Here is a 19,343-nt window from a genome sequence, read left to right as displayed (position 1 = left end):
CAATAATGCAGCTTGCAATTCATTAGGCCTTTCAGGTGGAGCTTGATTCATTGATTGTTGAGGCCTAGGCTGCTGTGATGAAGAGGCTTGATGCATTGCCAACTGAGGCATGTTATTCTGAAATTGACCCTGAAACTGAGGTTGCTGGCCTTGATTATTCCTCCAAGAAAAATTAGGATGATTTCACCACCCAGGATTGTAAGTATTGGCGAATGGATTGTTTACTGGCCTCTGAAAGTTTCCCACCGCTTGAACCTGAGCTTTATCCATCGGAATGTTATTATTAATACTGGTAGGACACTGATCAATAGAGTGAGGACCACCACAAATTTCACACCTAGCTGCCATTTGAACCACATTAGCAGATACAGTGCTCTGGTGTAACTGTTTTGTCAAGGAGGCTACTTGTGTTGTTAGAGCAGTGATGGCATCCAGCTCATGCACCCCAGCTACCTTTCTGACCCCCGATGATCTTTCCTCAGACCACCGATGATTATTTGTGGCCATGTCCTCCAGCAGCTCATAAGCACCAGTTGCACTCTTGCTCATAAAAGTACCACCCGCTGCAGCATCAATGATGGTTCTAGTAGTAGGAAATAAACCATTATAAAAAATCTGCACTAACATCCACTGTTCAATGCCATGATGAGGACATCTTCTCAAAAGTTCTTTGAACCATTCCCAAGCTTCATACAATGACTCTCCATCATTCTGGCAAAAATTATTGATTTCTCCCCTCAATTTAGAATCTTTGGAAGGACGGAAGAATTTTGACAAAAACTTCTGAGCCAGATCTTGCCAGGTAATAATAGAGTTCGGTTGCAAAGAGTTCAGCCAACTTTTAGCTCTATCCCTTAGAGAAAATGGGAAAAGCCTAAGTTTAATACCGTCATCACTCACCCCATTGTATTTAAAAGTTCCACACAGCTCCAGAAAATTAGACAAATGAGTGTGAGGATCTTCAGAAGGCAACCCATTAAATTGAACAGAGGATTGCACCATTTGTAGAATAGCTGGCTTGATCTCGAAGTTGTTAGCCTCTACAGCTGGTGGGTGTATACTGTTTTGTACTCCCGTCAGAGTGGGCAGTACATAGTCTCTCAGTCTCCTCTCAGCATTGTTCTGAGCCTGACCCCCTTGTGTAATTCCAAGAATTAAAACATTCCTGTCATCCCCATCATTCTATGCCTCTTCACAGACTTCTGGGCTTCCCTCTTGTTCTTTCTGTTTTGCTTGCAAGACTTTTCAATCTCAGGATTCAAAGGAACAAGACTGTCTGCTCCTCTTCTGCTACGCATATAACACAATTCACCTGAGATAGACAAATTAAGCAACTAAGAAGGTTAGAAACAAGAGAAATTAAAATCAAATTAGAATAAAATTTAAACAGACTGATATTGATAATTCTTTTCAGTCCCTGGCAACGGCGCCAAAAAGTTGTTGCAAATTTTTAAGTTATGCAAGTGCACACAGTCACAATTTGTAATAATATGGTAATAACCAAGTATCGTCCTCAAGGACTGAATTCTCAATTACCAGTCAATTAATTTCTCTTTCTATTTGATCAATTAGAATTCTTAATTCTTATAGACACAGCAAAAGAAACTATAATGTTTAGAAATAATAATTAAAAATTAAATAAAATAACATCTAATAGCAAAACCTTGGATTTAAACACTAAAGAAATAATTAGGATTTTTAATCTCATCAACTATCCTCCCTATCATTTCCTAATGCAAAATACTAAATTCTTCTTCTTTCTGCCTAATTCAATTAAAAAGTTGATAAAGCAGCCTATAATCATACTATGAATTATAAATTCAACCTAGATGACAATTTCCTATATTTCTATGGTAAATTGAACCACAAAGGTAGCACTAATCTCGACAACTTAATAAACAGTTACACAATTAATATGGATACTTTCGTTCCAAATTAAAATTATGTCCAATATAACCACAGCAGATTCAAATCTCACTTCTCAGATTTTGATTTAAAAACATATATATAATGACTATAGATGACCAATCGATAATCAATCAATAAGAACAGGTTATATAGAATTGAAGAAGATTGAAGAAGAAGAAAATTGAAATTGCATTAGTTCATAATAGGGATTCAAGTGATTCAATTAAAAATCCTAAACAGAGATTTAGTTCATAATCATAATGCTAATCACAAAGACAATTAAAGATAACATCAGAAAGTAGAAGAAAAACATGTAGATTGAATACTCCAAGCCTTCCAACCTTCAAGAAATTTCCACACCCGAAATCCGTACATCCTCTTTGACATTTTCCTCCAAGTACTCAATTCTTCCTGATATTCACAAAGACAAGAAAACACAGCATAAACCCGCACTAAATGAAAGAAAAATGAGATAAAAGACTACTTAAAACACCACCTAAACATGACAAAAACTAGACTCAACATCTATAACCATAGATCTGTAAGGGTTGATTGAGCTCAAGAACAGAACAAGAGAAAATAATGGCTGAAAGAATGTACAACTTAGAGAGAGAAGTGAAATGAAGAAAATGAAGAGCTCAATCATAAACATTGAGGCTCAGTCCAATATATATAACATGAGCTAAAGGGCTCATAAATCTGTTACAATTGAATTAGTTACAGTAGCTAATAGGATAGGTAATGAACAACCAAAGTAAGGTATAAAATAGTTATTACAGAATTGGTGACTTGCTATTGTGCTCAATCATATACTCAGTCCTAGCATCCTCTCTCAAGTTACACGGGGATATACTAAGTGATAACTCGTTACAAAGGAAATTGAACTGAGGAATGTACAATCGTTTAGTGAACAAGTCAGCTACTTGGTGAGCAGAGTCAATATACCGATCATCAAGCTTCTTGGAAAGGACTTGATCCCTGACAAAGTGAAGATCGATTTCAATGTGTTTTGTTCATGCGTGAAAAACTGGATTAGAGGCTAATGAACCAGCTCCTATATTGTCACACCAAAGTATTGGACACTGATGTAACCGAACGTCCAACTCATTGAGGAGAGACTGTAGCCATATTAACTCCGCAGTAGCTAAAGCAAGCGACCTGTACTTAGACTCTGTGCTAGACCGAGCAATGACTTGTTGTTTTTTGGAACACCAACTGATTAGATTACCACCAAGCACTACTAGAAATATAGGTTTTTACTTCGGTTTTTATACTCAGCATACAAAAAAATTGAAGTAAAAGCCTTTTTAAACTCTTTTACTTCGGTTTTGAATTTGGTGCTTCAAAAGAATTAGATACTACTTAGCTTTTAAAAAAAAACGAAGTTAAAAATTCAATTGAAAGAGGGCCATGTTTGGTTGCACAGGCTCGTGACTTCTATTTAGAGAGAATAAAGATGTAAAAAAAGGGCCAAGCCAAACGCATCCCTTGTGCACTTTCTACTGCGGTTTTTATGTAAAAACTAAAGTAGAAAGTGCACTTTCCACTTCGGTTTTTACATAAAAACCGCAGTAGAAAGTGCACATCCCAGCCCACTTAAAACCTTTCTACTGCGATTTTTATGTAAAAACCGAAGTAGAAGGGTTTTATAACCTTCTTCTTCGACCCGAATGGTCATATATCCTCTCTCTCCTCTATTGAAAAAACCCCAAAACCTCTATTAACGTAACCGTGAGCCAACACCATTTTCTTAAATCAAACTTTTTTTTTTGTTTTTTCATTATTTCTTACCACTTTCCTTCATTATAAACTGAAATATAGCCCCAAAATCTTTTTGTTTTTTGTTTTTTAGAGAAAAAAAAATACATTTGACCGTGGATATTATTTCCCATGGAAAAAAAATACACTTGGTGTTTCTTGTCGGATTTTGACCGGATTTTTGTCATTGCAAGGTGTTTTTGAGCTTCAAAATATGTATGGATTACTAAAACATTGTTTTCATGATAATTTTTTTTTCTATGTTTTTTTTTTATTTTTTTATATTATTCTGAATTTTATAATTAAACTTATTAATATTTTTGTAACTTTTCTAATTATTTGTTTACTTTGTTATTTTAAATAATGTGATAAAAATTTGGTTTATTATAAATATATATGTATATTAGTAAATTTTAGAAATTGTGACAAGATGAATTTGCTTTTTTAATATTTGAGAAAATAAATAGCTTGAAGATGATCAAAGTGTTCTTCATTAGTTTCTATAACTAGTTTGATTTATTTTATTTATTTATTGGTTTGATAATTAATTATGTAAATAATGTTTTAATAGGGTCGTCGATTGAGTGGTGACTTTGTTGTTCATTTCAGGTGAATTGAAGAGTAATATTTAATGTTAGTTCATTTTTATTTTTATTTATATTACTACAAGATTTATGTATAAAGATAAGGTTAATTAAATCATGCATATTGGATTTAGTGCAAGTTATGTTTGAAAATTAGTGAAGTAGACTTTGGGAAATTTGCATGCTATGGTGATATAAGGATGGATTCATTTATGCTTGATTATTGTGTTTATTTGTGTTGTTTTTATAGGAAATTATGAAATTGTGATATGCTATAGAAACAGAGGATACTTTGCCGAATTTTTCAAAAAATTTATAAGACTAGAACCTAATTATGATGGATTCATCTATGCTTGATTATTGTGTTTGTTTGTATTGGTTTTATGAAATTACGGCATGCTATAGAAACAGAGAAAACTCTGTCGATTTTTTTAAAAAATTTATAAGAGTAGAACCTAATATAAGTTTTTTTCTAACTTATTAGGAATTTAATATTGTTATTAGTATGGATAAATCATGGATGCTTGAGAGGAGAGAAACATCACAATTTCAAGATGGATTCAACAAATTTTTAGAGTTTTGCCTAAACAATTGTAGTGATCCACAAAAAATTCGTTGTCCTTGTATCGAATGTGGTAATGGAGTAAAGGGGAATATTACCATGATAAAGGATCATGTATTTTGTCAGGGATTTGATATAAGTTATAGTAAATGTTATTGGCTTGGAGAATTATTAAATGATGACCCATATCCATTAGGTAGGCGAGGTGTAGATGATTTTGAGAGTAATGCTTTTGATGATCATCCTATAGAATTGCTTGATGAAGCACAAGAAGAGTTTTTTCATTATCCAGAAAAATTTGATAGTATGGTTAGAGATGCAGATAGACAAGTGTTCAGTGGTTGCAATAAACTAAGATTGCCAACAATGGTTAAATTTTATAACATAAAAGCAGAAAATGGAGTTAGTGATAAGTGTTTTAGTCAATTTTTAGCTGTTTTCAAGGAGATTTTGCCGCTAGAAAATTGTTTTTCGGAGTCTACATATGAAGTAAAGAAAAAATTATTTTTGATAGGGTTGAAGTATGAGAAGATTCATGCATGTCCAAATGAAATTATTTTATATCGTAAGGAGTATGCAGACATGGACACTTGCCCAGAATGTGGTTTATCACGGTACAAACCTAACAAAAGTAAGGAGATTAGGAAACTTATTCCTCATAAAGTGCTATGGTACTTACCTTTGATTTTGCGGCTGAAGCGATTATATAGAAGCGCAGAACACTCTAAGAACTTAATATGGCACAAGACTGGACGAGTGAAAGATGGTAAACTCCGGCATCCTACGGATTCACAGGCCTGGAAGAAGGTAGATTATATCAATTCAAAATTAAAAAATGAACCAAGACATCTTCGTCTCAGTTTAGCTGCTGATGGAGTAAACTCGCATAGATCTCTTAGTATTAGGCATAGTTCATGGTCTTTCTTCCTGGTTATGTACAATCTTCCTCCTTGGTTGGTCATGAAAAGGAAGTTTGTGATGGTTTCATTAATGATTTCAGGCCCGAAACAACCAGGACACGATATCGATGTTTATTTGGCACCATTAATTGATGATTTGAAAGAGTTGTATGAAAATGGTGTTGAGACATATGATGGTTTTAAAAAAGAAGTATTTAATTTGAAAGCAGTGTTGTTATGGACTGTTAAGGATTTTCCAGGATATGGTAACCTATCAGGGTTGAGCACAAAAGGTTACCAAGCTTGTCCAATTTTTTGCACCAACACAAGGGCCCATCTCTTGTCAAATGGATGCAAAATGTGTTATATGGGTCATAGACGATATTTGCATTTAAGTTATCCTGACAGAAATAAAGAAAAAGCATTTGACAGTAGTGTGGAATGAGACCTTGCTCCTTTGCCATTGTCAGGTGAGCAAATTCTTAAGGAAGTAGAAAAAGTTGACTTTAGGTATGGGAAGAAGAATAAAAACAAAAAGTCAAAATGATGTTTTCAAAGAAAATCAATTTTCTTTCAATTTCCTTACTGGAAAGATTTACTCGTTAGACATTGCTTGGATGTCATGCACATAGAAAAAAATGTGTGTGAAAGTATAATCGGTACATTACTTGATATCCCAGGTAAAACCAAAGATGGTTTGTCTAGTCGTTTAGATCTTGTTGAGATGGGTATAAGACACCGCTTGGCACCCGAAGAAAAAGGTAAACGCACATATTTTCCTGTTGCTTGTTTTACATTGTCTAAAGAAGAGAAGCAAGCCGTATGTAAATCATTGGTAGAGATGAAAGTGCCTGATGGTTATTCATATAATGTTTGAAACTTGGTGTCTATGCAAGATTTGAAGTTAATTGGAATGAAATCACATGATTGTCATATATTAATGCAACAATTACTTCAAATTTCCATTCAGTTTGTTGCATTAAACTTCATTCTAGAATATTTTAATTTTTAAATAATTGGGTTGGTTATTGTAGGTCATTTGCGAAGATTTCGTCCGTCTTTGGAAGAAAACCAAAAATAGCAAAAGAAATGGTTGATATTGTTAGTAAGAAAGATGTAGAAATTGCGAGGCCCAGAGTAGAACTTAAAGCTTTAGAGGAGGAAAGAGCTAAACAAGCAGGTGGGATAGATGATATGGATGAACACGACAATGATGACGAGCAGAATGACGAAGAATATCACACACCGTACATGCAGGATGACGTGCCTCCACAATTTACAACTGATGTGTTACTTTGTTCAGATAATATTCATAATGTGGTGGCTGAGGGTGTTATCATTGATGGGGTGGTCCACTGACTATTCATGGTGTTCAACTGACAAACGAATATGCGAGGGTGTGAGTCACCAAAATGTTACAAGAGGATGTTAAAATCACATGTTCTGTTGGGGAGATACGCTATGTTCGGGATATCTATGACGTATTCATTCCTTGGATTAATTATGACTGATCAGGTATAAAAGAATTCTATAATTTGTTACCTATTAAAATATTTGTTGGTCCATTATTTTAATATTATTTTCACTTGATGTTGCGTAGGTTCCTCTAAAAAAGAAACCTCCTATGTTAACAAGCCCATCCAAGGATAAGACGAACCGTAATTCTATGACTAGCCCACATCTGTCATCAGTTGGATCTCACGTCAATCCAGAAAACACTTTGACAGAAGGCCAACCATTTGCCGATCACATCATGAATCGCATCCAAGTTAGCCTTCAATTTATGGTGAGAGAATTTTGCAAAGTTAAGAGAATTAACACAGTAATCTCAATTCCAGTGGACCCATCATTCATGAATCGCGAGTCAATCTTTATAACTTCAGAGGATGTGGAACAAGTTGCTACTTTGCATATGATTGGAGGCTCAGCAATGATATTTGGACTAAGGTATCCCTTCAACTAATTCTTTGGAATGATATGAAATTTAGAATGGCTATGAGTAATGCTCTGTGATCTGTTGCATATTTTCATAGTAAATTGAATGTTTACAGGTTTGGGTAGTTCTATTTATAAGGGAAACTCTGCCGAAATTTTAAAAAAATATTTAACACTTAAGAAAATTTTGCAGATGCATTTGAGAGTCCCTATTTCCAAATCAGCGTGTCTTTTACAAGTTTTTTGACACTGAGCGTCTTAGCATTAATAATGCTAACGATGTAGAACGATCAACCATTGACTTGGCAAATTTGATGATGAACATGAATAGAGTTGGTCAACTATAATTTATACCTTGGAACATATGGTAAGAAATACTATAAACTTTTCTTATTTGATTATTCATATATTAAAAATTTAATTATTTTATTTAACACGCTTATTATTTTAGGGAACATTGGATGTTGGTGATTGCTATGCCAAAAGGAAAAATCGTGTTCTTGGATCCACTGAAAGCACACAAACGTCCTGAAGAAATTGATTCAATAATAATGAGGTAAGTTATAAATTTTAAAAAATATTTTTTAATACGCAACAACTATTACTTGTTACTACATTTTAATAACTTTTGTTATTTTTCTTTTTAAATAGTGCATATTATAAGGTTTCTTCCAATAAATTACTCGGCAATCCTACAAAGATATTCAATGTTGCATGTCTAAAACAACCACAATGTCATGAATGTGGTTTTTATGTGTTGAAGTACATTAGAGATCTTATACGGGCATCAAATGCAATAGAAACCTTAAAAGAAAAAGTAAGTTTATTTTTTATAACTTATTTTGGTATCGATAATCTATAAAATAATCAATGTTGTTATTAATTAATTTATATTTATTAATTTTACAGTTTGATGGGAAGAAGCAATATTGTGAGATTGCAGACCTCTTGCCAATCCAACACGAATGGTTAGGTCGATTAATGACATACATTTATCAGTAAGCCTATTTTGTTTATGACTTCCTTTAGTTCTATAAGTTTAGTTTTATGTAAATGTATTAATGTTAAGGCTAGCTATCTTACTTAAGTACTTGTATTTTATATGCTTATGTATGACATTTCTAATTAATGAAAATTAGCATATTTTCATTCAAAAAAAATTCATAACCAATTCCAATTGTAAAAATATATATAACAATAAATTCATATAATTAGACCATTTAAAAAAAATTAGGGAAAAAAATATAAATAGAATTGGGCCATTTAAAAATAATCATAAATAATTATTAAAAAAAGGGGGGGCTTTCTATTTCGGTTATTATGTAAAAACCGAAGTAAGTGGGGATTCTACTTCGGTTTTTACATAATAACCGAAGTAGAAATTGCCCAGCAAGGAAGTGTACCCCACTTTCTACTTCGGTTATTATGTAAAACCTGAAGTAGAAAGTGGGGATTTGACTTCGGTTTTTACATAATGAACGAAGTAGAAAGCCTATTTTTCACTTCAATTTTTAACTACTTTTTACTTCGCTCCGAACTACTGCGGTTGCGAATTTTAGCAAAAACTGAAGTAAGTCCAGCTTAAAAACCGAAGTAAAAGCCCTTTTGTCTTGTTGTGAAGGAAGACACAATACCCTTAAGTTGACTTACGGTCATCTAGACAGCCAGCCCAACCAGCATCAGTAAACCCTTGATGACTCAGAACAGAGGCTAGCTTGAAACATAGGCCAAGAGTTGGAGTACCAACTACATATCGTAAGACCCTCTTGCAAGCGAAGAAATGTGTTGTAGTAGGAGCTTTTAGATACTGACTTAGGCGATTAACAGCGAAAGATATATCAGGCCTTGTCATCATGAGATACTGAAGAGCACCTATGACACTTTGATAAACTTTTGGTTTAGCTAAGAGAGTTCCACTCTGAAGACTAAGTTTGGTGCTCGGGCACATGGGAGTAGGTTGTGGTTCAGCTTCAAACATGTTTGTTAGTAAGTCTTGGATATACTTTCGCTAATTTAAGTATATACCTGTAGCATCTTGATACACTTCAAACCTAAGAAAGTAATGCACAGAACCAAGAACTTTCAACGCAAATTGTAGGTTTAAATCCATTATAAGCTTGTGTATTTGTGTTGAATCATCACCTGTGATGAGGATGTCATTGACATAAACCAAAATAAGCTATAGTTTTCCATTTCTGCGAAAGAAGAACAATCTTGTGTCGGATTTGGAGTTAGTGAAGTCCCACAGTAACAATGAATGTTTGAGCTTGTCAAACCAATCTCTTGGAGCTTGTTTTAGACCATACAGTGCCTTATTGAGTTTACAAACATGAGTAGGGTATTGTGAGCTGACAAAGCCTTGTGGCTGAGCCATGTAAACTTGTAGAGTCTAAGAATTTTACTTAGCTAGTTAGATAGTAGTAGTAGTAGTAATAGCTAGTAGTAGTTATAGTATGTTTATTACTGTTGATTTTGGTTCAAGCCGGGACTTAGTTGAACACTCGTAGCAACACTTATAGATTTTATAAGTTTAACCTATAGTTTAAGAATATTAATTATAACATAAGGTTTGATTAATATAGCTGATTATAGAGATGATATTTATTATACTGTAAGGTTTAGATAGAACTAATAAGATCATGACACTTGTCGTGTGCATGTTTACTAAGAAATTAAGTATTTTTGAGGAATAGTTTTATAAGAGAAATATTTGAAAACCCCAGAATCTGCCAACAGCTTTAAAATCGTTATATGACTCATTCAAAGCTGTTTACTCAATTCAAATTAGGCTGAAAAAGTACAATTACATGTATAATATTTCAGCGTATGCCGATATATCACAGCTCTAGGGGCGATATATCGCCACACGGGGAATACGAAAACACGTAACTTCGCACGAACGCTTCGACGAGCCTTGGGGATCAATGCTATATAAGCCCAGGTGATATATCACCTACCATGGGCGATATATTGGCCCTAGGGCAAGATTATTAAATGGTTTTTAAACCGAGGTCATTTTATTCCTTAACCTCTTAATAAGCCTCTGAACCTTTTGACAGAGTCTTAAGCCTTTGCTGAACGAATATTCAAATGTTTTTCAATTAAATATTCATTATTTTATTCAAGCTAAAACAAGATCTTTTCATTCTTGAACTCTATAAATAGGACCTAGTACCCAGCCATTTCTTTCATTCTTTAAGCTCAGTTCAGAGCCTTCAAGCTCCTAGGTTTACTTTAGAGTGTTAAACACTTGGGTTGGGGTTATAAGCTTTATCATCTTAAGCTTATTAAATACTTGGGAAGTAAGGTTAATAGTGTGTTTTTCGATAACGAGTTGTAGTTCGGTTATATTGCATTCAAAGGTATTCCTATTCCTAGTTTATTTCTGTATGTTTCATTAGTTTCTTATAGTTTTCTCTATTCAAATCCTAACTCGTTGTTTCTCATTATCTTTGTTAGGTATTCAAGTTCTTTGAACTTAAGATTTCTTGTCGGTAAGTTTCTTCTCGGTGGTTTAGTTCATTTCTTTTAATCTCTTTTCTTTAGAATACTCACCTTTCTATTGTTGGTTTTAGGAGTGTTCCAAAATCCCGTCCTTGTTCTCACATCTCGGTATTGGTAAGGAAAATAGGATAGATTCTATATGTTTATATGTTATGTTTATGTATAATATGTTATGATAATTTTATGTTGTGTTATGTTTTTATCTAGGGCTCATAGTTGCTTAGTTAGCAAGCCCTAGTATTTATTATTTTCATGTTTAAAGTTATGATTTACCCTACCTCTGATATTAGCCAGAGGACCTAGATGGGTTATCATACACTATCATGTGATCTAACCTACCACAAATATTAGACAGGGGACGTAGATGATTTATCACATGTCATAATGGCCATTGATATTGTAGTCCTATATGGAATACGTCTTTATAGTCATATGTTTATAGTTTACGTTTATGTTAATGTTTTATGCTTTTAGTAGATTTTTCCTTGCTGGGCATTATGCTCATTCCTTTATTTATTTTTTATATGTGCAGGAAAATAGTTATGGCAGTAGAAGGATTCTTGGTAGCTTGGGATTGTGTATTGAGGAAGAATGGAATCGGTGGACTGCGTGAACGATTCGAGGACGACGTTGTTTTAGTCTTTTTAATTATGTTTTCTATGTATTTTTCCGCACTTGATTTTGTAATGAATTTATTTAAGTTAAAGTGATGTTTATTTTTTTTAAACAATGGGATCCCATACCATACCCCGAATTTTATGTATCTCAACATTTACTTTATAGTTTTTAATAGAATTATGAATGTTTCATATGTATGTTTTCTTAAGAATAGTGTCTATGTATAAGCAGTTTTAATGGTCCAAAGTCTAGAATTAGTTGGGTCATTACAAAACTGTTTCGTGTAGCTCTCCATTCAGAAATGCATTATTAACATCTATTTGTTGTATATCCCATCCAAAAGTAGAGGCAAGTGTAAAAATTACCCGTATAGTGCATGGTACGATAACTGGGCTATAAGTTTCAAAGAAATCTAACCCGGCAGTATGTTGAAAGCCTTTGGCTACAAGGCGAGCTTTGTACCGATTAACAGTCCCATCAACATTGTGTTTTAACCCGAAAAATCCAGCTATTGTTTATAACTGTCATCTATGGGGTGTATGGGACAAGAATCCAAGTTTTGTTTATCTCCAAAGCATGAAACTCATTCTGCATAGCTTGTTTCCAACAAGGATTAGCAAGAGCTTTTTTAATATTTATTGGTTCTAATTCAGTTAAAGTTTGAGCAAGATATGCTTTGGATTTGAAAGTTCCAACTTTGGACCACTACAAGAAAAAACAGTATTCATAACACTTAAAAACTGTTAACCGGGAGTATTGATAACACTTCTGAAAACGCTAACATAGCCCCTATTATTAAAAGTCACGTCTTTTCTATAAAAGTATTCGAATGTTATGTTCGGTGTTATCTTAAACTATTCAACAACACATTTTTAGTTGCTATAATATTCAAATACTAACATTTAGTTAGAGTATTTGGTTATAAATTTGATGTTTAATATTATACTTTTTGCATAACATTTTTCAACTGTTACATTTGATTATTTTTATAGCGTTTTTAATTTGTTATATTATATAAATCATAATGATTTGTTATGCTTATAATATGTTTCTAAATCATAACATATTAAAGGTCCAGTAATAAAATTTTGTTACTTTAGTTTGGATACTATATTTTAAATTTTATTATGATAAGGATACTTATAAGGTCTTTTTTAACTAAAAGATTTTCATTATTGTATTTTGATAAAAAAAAAATCAAAACTAATCATAAAATGTAATTCTCAATAGATTGATAAACCATAAGTATTACATTAAACAATAATTAATTCAAACCATCAATGTGTCTACTTCATGAGATCTTAGTTCTAACTTAAGTTTGAAAGCATAACATAATAAAGTTTTATAATCTTGAACATTTTTTATTTCATAAAGGAAAAACAGAGACATTACAAGATACACAAAAGTAAACCATCCTTCAATTCAACATCCTTTGTGCACTTGTCTTTTTTATGAGTCCATTTGCTTAGCTACAAAAAAATTTAAATAATTAATTCTTCAACTTAAAGTTATTAGTAAATTAAAAGAGTACATAAAAAAAGTTAATTACCTAATTGTAAGGCCCAAATTTCTCATAGATTACCGAGACAACATCGTTGGGTCATAATCGTAAATATTGCTCTTTTATTTAATAAAAACTTAAAAATAAATACATGGATCCATGGTTTTATAAAAAAAAATACTTGTCTTTAACATAAAAATGAGCAACATTTAAATAAAACAAACTTTAAAATAAATAAATAAATAAATAATTTTGCCCGCTTGATCTTGCTCGACTATATGGTCCCAAACAAATACACCACGAAGCTCTTAGGACCCACTCGCCACCAGCCTTTCTATCCTTAATTTCCTGAAATAACAACATCATAAGGAGTGAGCTTGTAAGCCCAGTAAGGAAAATACAAACAAGGGTTAGTCATATAATCAAACATAACATAAATTCACCAAAGTCATACAAACACAACATCTAGATCATATCATACCTTAAGTCATAATTCTAAATCATAATCTAAGCCATAAATCATAAATCATACTCTAAGTCATAAGTCATAGGTCATAAGTCATAGATCATAAATCATAGGTCATAAATCATAACTATAGGTCATATATCATAATCATAACTAAAAATAAAAAATCAGATATAATAAAAAGATAAGTGCTTATACAGGGGTGGCAATTAAGCCCCGGACAAAAGTCTGTCATACACCAGACATAGGTCTGTCATAAAGTTTTGGCAACCGAGCCTACCGGACATAGTCCGTCATACATCATTGGAAACCTTAGGTCCAGACACACTTACCCCTTTATTGTACCTGAAATGTTAGGTCATACAAACATAAACTATATCATACATTACATAAACTAGATCATAATACTAAACTATCTAATTTTCCTTACCAACACCGAGATAATTGAGAACAAATTCGGAACTTGGAACACTCCTAAAACCAACAATAAAAATAGTGAGTATTTCTAAAGGACAGAGATGAAAGGAATAGAACTAAACCACCAAGAGGAAACTTACCGAAAAGACACCTTAAGTTCAAAGAACTTAAAATCCTAACCACAAAACCATAGCAAAAGTTAGAACCTAAATGACAACTAAAAAAACTAAGGAATCAAACAGAATGAAACTTAAGAATAAGGGTACCTCAATTGACCTTATGGATTAGTCTAACTCCAACAACGAAACACTCTAACCTCACTTTCCAAAGTGTTTTATAAAGCTTAAGAATAGAAAAGCTTTTTCCCAACCCAAGTGTTTGTCACTCTTATGGTCTCACTAGCACCTTGGATTCTGATCACAACTGAAGAGTAAGTGAAAGGGCTGGGTCCTAAGTCCTATTTATAGAGTTCTAGGAATAAAAATCTTCTTTTTGGCTTGAATAAAAATAATGAATTTTATTGAAGATATTTGAATATTCGTCAGTCAAAGGCTTAAGACTTGCTCAAATTGTTCAAAGAGAGTTTTAAGGAGTCAAAGCTTGATTTTTAAAATTAAAAACAAAAATTATAAAAATAAATAGAATCTTAACTTCTAACTCCCTAAATCTCGTAACTCTAAACTCACCTGCAGTAAAATCAACGTATCCAAAGCTGTAAGACTCCGATTTAGACCTTATTTATACCATTAGAAAGATAATTCAATTTTCAACAACTTTCTAGAAATACTATTTTTCAAAATTCATAACATAACTGGGTCAAAAATAGGTTGGAAGTTACAGTACCCTAAAGTTACGGAAAATCTATTTAATTATCTAAATAACAACCTAATCCACAAATAAATAAAATTGTGACAAATGTCATCCTCCTAACAGATTATGGTGAAGACTAAGTCTTATATTTCCCTTATTTTATCATTAAAATAATAATACCTTAATAATCCTGCATATGACAAGTGTCATAATCTTATTGGCTCTATCTAAACCTTGGGAATAACCATGCTCATGACAAGTGTCATATCCTTATTGGTTCTATCTAAACCTTAGGTTATAATAATTATCATATTAATAACCAGCAATATTAATCAAACCTTATGTTAAAATTAATATTCTTAAACTGTAGGTTAAACTTATAAAATTCATAATTATTGCTTGAGTTTCCAACTAAGTCCCGGTTTGAACCAAAATCCACAGAATCTAAAATACTACAACTACTACTATCTAGCTAACTAAGTAAAATTCTGGGACGCTACATTAAATATGACTTTATCAGCTGGCCATGTAATTATACTACCTATAACACCTTCTATAGTAGACATAACGGTTGAAGGCCTCCACAGAAATGCATCATTCTTTCGCACAAGATCTATCCCCACTTTCAAAGCACTAGGCCCAAGTGGAACATGGTGAACCTCATCCTTTGGGTCACTTGAAATAAAATTGCCTTCTGCAATAATTTCTCCAGATCCAATCCAATCTAATATTTTGCATTTGGAGCCAAATGTGTGGTTCTTGACACTCTAACAATATATCAATAAAACAAATTCAGCAGTAGTATGTGATTTTATATTAAATATTATATGTTTTTAAATTTTATCATATTCACATAATTAGTATCATAATTACCCAAGGGGACTGAACATGAGAATTTGATTGAACATTGGCATTTGATTGCTCCTCACTCTAAGCAGATGTATTATATTTACAAGTAAGATAGCAAGACATGAATTCAACATCAAAATTAAAAAAAAATATACAAAAGTAAAGACTAACATAAAAATTAAACATGAATCTTAGTTATTATTGCAATTCAGCCACATGAAAATATCCCAAAAAAATCAATGAATGAACATAACCTCACCACTAATTCAGCCACATGAAAATTTTAAAAAAAAAATTGTAATTCAATCTATACTAACTCAGCCACAATACTTTTAATTACTATCTCTTATTTTGGAGTACCAACAAATAAATAATCTAAGCAAATAATTATCAATGACACTTCAATATAGTTTCAACATCAAAATACTTACTTGATATTTCATTAAAGAAACAATGAGTTGTTCCATGTGTTGCATTTTATCTTTCAACTATTTGCATTGACCTTCTATCATCATCGTGTGGCCATCTCTTTCTGACACAATTTGTAACTTTGACTGAGTAACTCTTCTTCTAAAAGCTCTCATGTATGCATTTTTTTTAGGACCAAGGACTTTTGTGAGGATGTCTTCATTAACACTTGTAGTTGAAGACATAACAGGATCTTTCTTATATTATTCAACCAAATCCTTCAAAAATAAATAGTATCAATAAATGTATTCAAACAAATGAGTAAGTTAAAACTAAAGTCACATGATTTTTAAAGGGCAAGGTGTATACAAAAGCTTCAGCCACTTCTAAATTTACTAGTTCACCATTTTTCTTCTTATGTGCTTTGGTCCAAACATCAACTCTAGAAGGTGGTGTTTTGGTTTCACTATGGTTCATCTATCAAAATAAGAAAATAAGTTAAAAAAATATCTAAACCAAATTCTATAATAAAACAACTGTAAATATATTTGGCTTTACCAATTCATTAATCAATCTTGAATAACCTTTACGACTACAATTGTGGGGTAGTTGCTTTGTCTATATTTTTCTGTATTTCTCACTTGTAGCCTAAGAATATAAAGTTAATAGAGACATTAAACTATAAATTTCAATCATAAATATATTTGGTTATAACATGTTAATAATAAAATACCTTAAACTCAACACTATTTTTTTCATTAACAAAACTTTTCCACTCATTCATTGATTTAATATTATCAGGTTCTAGTTTCAATCTTACCTCTTCAATTGGTGCCTTTGTTATTTTAGTAACTAGCCTTGATTTTGAAGCTCCCCAAAGATGTGCCATACTTTTGAATATATAGCTCTTTTGCCAATCTTTGTCAACCTTATTATATCTTGCCCAGTAAAAATAATGATAGGTTAGCATTAATGTAAATGAATTTCAAAAAATTTCATGTTCATAAATTGAAATAATATATTTATAATGATTAAAATATATACCTGAATAGATTTCCATAAGACCTCTTTCATTCCTAGAGTAATCTTCCTTCAATCTTTTATCGTTATTGGTACAATTTCTCTAACAAGTCCACCCAAAAATGAAGACAAAGATATTGATGTTGCACCTACTGGTTGTCCCTTTGAGTTAAACTTAACTTCCAAACGACCATCACCGTCTATTACAATAGACTTCATTTTACTAGGGCCTCTAGTTCTCTTTTGGGTAATAGGAGCAACAACTTCTTCAGGTAGTTCTTGTTCGTGTGGCAAGTTTTCAACAATTGTTTCATTTGGGTTTTCAGGGATTTGTAGGTGCTGTGATTTTCTTGTGGCTGTTGGTAAGATGGCATGGTCATTTGTATGAGTTTTGAGTATTGGTTTGGTTTTTATCTTTTACTTTGAAGGACTAATTTATACTTCAACCACTCTTTTAAGAGATCCCCTAGTGTTGGCTGCCAATGAAGCTAAGAATGGAGAAATTAGGTCCTTAGTAGGTGGTCTCACTATTTTTTCAAGAGAGTCTATTGGCTATTCAACCTCAAATATATTTTTAAGAGATCTCCTTGTCACAGGGGAGATGGGTACTTCTTCTTCATTAGAAGAGTCATCTCTTACAATCATTCTACGTCATGTCTTTTCCTTTAGAGATACGTCCTTAGTATATCTCTGTTCAACAACCTTATCCATTTCAAAATTTATTCTAAAGCTCTTCCTCTTTTCATTAGGAGTTTAACTAATTTTCATGTAGGTATGTGCTTTGGTCGCTTTCCTTTTGTAGATGGAGGTGGCATATCTTATACTTGGCAAATTCTTTGACTAGTTTTTGATCAACCGTTTCTATAATTAGTATGAATTTTGATGAGTCACAAAAGATCATCATATATAATAGCAACATATTATCAATTATCACAAAGAAAAAAACTTATAATAAAAGTCAGAAAGAAAGAAATAAACAGTCATTCTTGGCAGCAAAGAAATAAAAATTCTAAGTGTATGACATCAACCAACACTATCATTCTTGGCAACATCTTCTACAATTTACAAAAAATACAACAATAATCAAACTAATATACCCTCACAATAATCTCTAACATATCGATCATCTTCCACTACATTATATAACCTAGATTTAGTAACTTCAGACATTATAAGCATGAATTCCTACTCATCATAATTTTCCATGTCATAAAAACCTCTAGGGGTACCCTAACCCTCACATACCAATTGGAAGAATCATGTTCTCTTGAGTAGAAGACCTGTTTAGCTTGTGAGGCTAAAATAAAAGGGTCTCTACCAACATACCATTAACTTTGGTGTAGATTAACTAAAGTAAGACTATCCTCCACCCTAACAACATTAGGGACATTTGCCCAATCACATTTAAAAATTGGAATCTGAACTATGTAGTAATCTAACAAGATTATCTCCCTTATAACCCCCTAGTATGAAACTAAATTAGGAACTTGAGATAAATCTTTGGCGCTAGATTTACACATAGTTGTTGCTTTAATTGAGACACCACTATTCTGTGTGGACTTCTCAATGTCATGTATATGGAATCTTTGACCATTGATAATATATCCAGTGCAAGAAGCAGCATGTTTTCTGGGTCCATATGCTAGCCATTTCAACAAGTCACTTTCATCACAACTTGAGGAATGCATAGGAACCTATAAAAATAATAGTATGGCATTGTTAATTTTATGAATGATATTTAAAACAACTGATATGAACCAGTTAGTTTGCAATTAATTTACCTTTTCCTTCATCCATGCTGAAAAAGTTTGTATATGTTTCTTCCAAAGTAATCCATTATTTCTCTCATATATTTTGTTTGTTTTTCTCAACTCATCTAGGTGAATCATAATTTATAGGACCAATGAGTTAGTATTACTACAATTTTAATATAAAAAATAATAATTTCTAATATCACACACTTACTCTAGAAAAGGTTCCACAACAGATGTATTTAACAGAATGTATCAATGTGCAATTTCTAACAACTCATCTGTCAATATAATTTCTTTCCTCCTAGAAATTGGATGACCTTCAAGTATCACATCATTTGACCACTCTTCAT

General features: G+C 32.4%; 1 non-coding gene across 1 annotated transcript; it reads left to right on the top strand.

Annotated features, from left to right (window-relative positions):
• The first annotated feature begins 637 nt into the window (after positions 1–637).
• LOC133793063 (small nucleolar RNA R71) lies at positions 638–744 on the top strand. The gene has a single exon (XR_009874525.1). It is a non-coding gene; the product is annotated as a small nucleolar RNA R71 (small nucleolar RNA).
• The last annotated feature ends 18,599 nt before the right edge of the window (positions 745–19,343 follow it).

Source organism: Humulus lupulus, chromosome 7 (assembly GCF_963169125.1).
Source record: "Humulus lupulus chromosome 7, drHumLupu1.1, whole genome shotgun sequence".
In the NCBI taxonomy this organism is placed as follows: domain Eukaryota; kingdom Viridiplantae; phylum Streptophyta; class Magnoliopsida; order Rosales; family Cannabaceae; genus Humulus; species Humulus lupulus.
The sequence above is the reverse complement of the archived record's forward strand: the minus strand, read 5'-3'. Positions and strand labels throughout refer to the sequence as shown.